Below are 3,689 nucleotides of genomic sequence, written 5' to 3'. Positions count from 1 at the left end.
CTGAGCCTCTACAGATCATGTGATTATCAGAAGACTTCTAGAACAAAAATCTTAGAATTTTTGGAATGCAAAAGATTGACTTGATTGATGGTACAAAACACGGAGAATCGTGCTGTCAGCGAGCTTGACTGTCAACTGGCTGTCCGGGCATTAACGTAACAGTTAAAGTGAAAATTTAACAGTTAAAGTTAATTTTTCTTTTTGTTTTTTGTTGTGTTAATGGTGAAAATTTATTTACTTGAGTTGTTAAAAAAACACAAACATAATAAATAAATAGAATATACTGTACGCGAACGAAATTACCGATAAAAACCTTGAAAAATATTTAATGCACAGAAAAATAAATATTTAACTAGCAGAAAACACACATAATATTATCTTAATAATTAAACGACAGTACGACAGATAGTACGATATTTAATACTGACAGTACAAATATTACATAATATAATGAACAGTACGACAAATAAAATAAACAGTACATTATTTGAAAGCGAAAGATACGACAAACTTTAAAAATGACGATTAAAAACCATGCTATAAATAGCAACATATAAATGAACGGAAGTGTAAGCAACCCAGGTCCGCATTTTTCAGGACTATGCAGACCGAAAAAGGACATGATCCCCACCAAAACAGTGATGACCATAAGAAAGAACGTATCCATCCACTTTGCCATTTTTGCCGGGGAAGAAGAGAAAATAATTATGAGGTTGAAGTTTGAGAAATGAGTGAAATTTGATGTGAGAATTTATGGAAAAAATGAGAGGTATTTATAGAGTGAAAAGAAGGATAGAGACGTTGGGGAATGAAGTGATACCGTACAAAAAAAGGAAAATTTGAGTGGTAGTAGGATTTGAAAGAAAGTGTATGGTAGGGTTTGAAAAGAGAGATGTATAGAATAAAGCTAGGATTTGATTTGAAAGAAAGAGATTTGAAAAGAAAGGAAGAGATTTTGAAAATAATAGAAGAGATTTTGAAAATAATAATATAGTACAAAAATTAGTGGGAAACAAAAACTAATAATAATTTACTTGCTACCAGTACAGTCTGAATCCCCGGACTCTGCGCCTGCAAAATTTAATTCTGAACCAATTGCGTCAGTACTATTTATCTGCAAATAAATCTCAAATAAACAGCGTGTGTGAAGTGATAAACAGTACTTGGCGTTTGTGTAAGAATAAATTCAACAGCGAACCAAAATACCGTATAAGAAAAATTCTAAAAACCGAGTATTCATAAAATCAGGATATTTATGAAATAAAATCCAAGATTATATGAAACTCCCAATTTTTAGACAGAAGTCTGTTGCCTTCTTTCTGAAAAAGATGCGGGCAAATTTTGGGGTATAACAGGGTCCCCTATTCAATCTTCTTAAACCTGAAGAGACCGATTGGAATCTGAAGGTAGAAGATGATTGAATATTTAGATGCCCTGAAAATTTGCACTTACCTCCGCCAGAAGTGATGCTGGAATTTGCACTGAGTGCTGTCTGAGAAATGTTGTTGGCAGATCGAAACATTACCTGAGATGGGTTTTCAGATGCCATCTGGCGAATGTGTTGATGGTTTGTTCATCAGAATGAATCCATTGATTATATCTTGATGAAGGATTTGAAAACCTCTGCGTTGACCGTTTCGGAACCGTCCGAGGTTACCGCTTTAAGTCTTGGAGGCTGATTGTTACGGAACTGTCCAAATTTTTTCCGCTTTAGATTTTGAAAGTTGATCTATGTGGAACCGTCTGAGATATCAGCTTTAGATCTTTGAAGGTTGATCGTTGTGGAACCGTCTGAGGTATCCGCTTTGGATCTTGAAGATTGACTGCTTTAAGGAACCGTCTAAGGTATCGACTTAGATATGAAGGTAGATCATTAAGGAACCGTCCAAGGTATCGACTTAGATCTGAAGGTAGATCATTAAGGAACCGTCCAAGGTATCGACTTAGATTTGAAGGTAGATCATTAAGGAACCGTCCAAGGTATCGACTTAGATCTGTGTTGCTTGTTTTGAGTTGATAGGTGGTTCGAAAAGAGAGATCTCTTCAGTTTGACTCTTTGGTTTGAGAGGAATGTTCGTCTGAATAGAATCCAGGGGAACACTGTATGTAATTGAGAATAACTTTGCTGAGGATATTCGTCCACCTGAAAAAAATCAAGTTAGTGACATGAAATGTCATGATGCATGTAATGTATATGTTGAGATTCTCAATCTAAATGAGAACCGTGCATGTTATGTATGTGTTTGTCATGAAACATCATATGCTACGTATGAATATGCGTATGATGTATGACTTATGCAATTTAGAGCGTATCAAACTTCTGATTGGGAAAATAAATCCCTGCTTGCTATTTTGGAAACGAAGGCATTATGATTGTTGATGATCTTTGCTATTTTGTTCGAGTACACTCAGCTGGGGAACTTCCTTACGGACCAGGGTGTTCTGTTGAGGGATATTTGACTACCGTTCGAGGATGAAGCATAATTTGAAAGTTCTGATTTTGATGCACCTTGAGTGGGAATAAGAAAGATGCGTAATCCTCCGATGCACTATTTGACCAAGCCTCGGTGTGGAGGATCACACCTTCTGGGGATAGTGATTTTGAACAGCCCTGTTGGGGAATAAGGTTTCTCGAATCACTTTGTTGGAGAGAAAAATCTCATTGATGATTTTGCTGAGAAACGTATCTCTGTTGGGGAACTTTTTCCCGATGCTGGTTTCAGGATGATGTCCAGATGATTGGGACATTACCTGAATGCTATTCTTGTTTTCTTATAAACATCAGTCATATTCAAATGCATATGTTCATTTAAAATTATCATTGGGACGTTTACGTATTCAAAACAGAAAAAGTGAAAACATTGATTTTGAGCATGAACTATATTGATTTTGAAAGAGAGCCATAATAGGCGGATTAGTACAAAGAGACAAAAATCCTAGTAGTAGGAAATTGTCATAAAACTTTGAAAAGTACTTATAAAGGGAAATAGCTATGTGAAAACAATCCAGTCAAGTTTCAACTCTGCTATTGCCAATCTGTCTTCGAGTATCTCATCCCTCACTTGTTGGAAGAAAATGATTGGACTGATTGGTGCCTTTGATGTGTTAAACCTTGAAGGTGAGTAGGTAGCCAAACGGGACATAGTCGTACACTTTATTCCCTAACTTTTGCCTAAGCTGCCTTTTCAGGTTTTCAGCCTACCAGGATAATTATTATTTATTTAGTCTCTAATTTTTGCCTGGATCGCCCTTTCAGGTTTTCAATCCACCGAGACGCTCATTTTTTTTTGCCTAAGTCGCCCTTTCAGGTTTTCAACTTAGCGAGCTTTTCTTTAAGAGAAGTACTTTTTGACTATGTCCGCATTTACAGGGTGTGGGAAATCCTCGCCATCCATAGTGGTAAGCAACATGGCTCCGCCGAAGAATACTTTCTTGATTACAAATGGTCCCTCGTAAGTGGGAGTCCACTTGCCCCTGGGATCGCCCTGTGGTAAGATGATACGTTTGATAACCAAATCACCGGTTTGATATGCCTGACTTTTGACTTTCTTGTTGAAGGCTTTGATCATACGTTTCTGGTACAACTGACCATGACAAATAGCCGCAAGCCTCTTCTCATCAATCAAGTTTATCTGGTCCAACCGAGTCTGAATCCAATCGTCTTCATCTAGATCGGCTTCTTTCATAAT

Source organism: Vicia villosa, unplaced genomic scaffold (genome assembly GCF_029867415.1).
Source record: "Vicia villosa cultivar HV-30 ecotype Madison, WI unplaced genomic scaffold, Vvil1.0 ctg.001425F_1_1, whole genome shotgun sequence".
In the NCBI taxonomy this organism is placed as follows: Eukaryota; Viridiplantae; Streptophyta; class Magnoliopsida; order Fabales; family Fabaceae; genus Vicia; species Vicia villosa.
The sequence above is the reverse complement of the archived record's forward strand: the minus strand, read 5'-3'. Positions refer to the sequence as shown.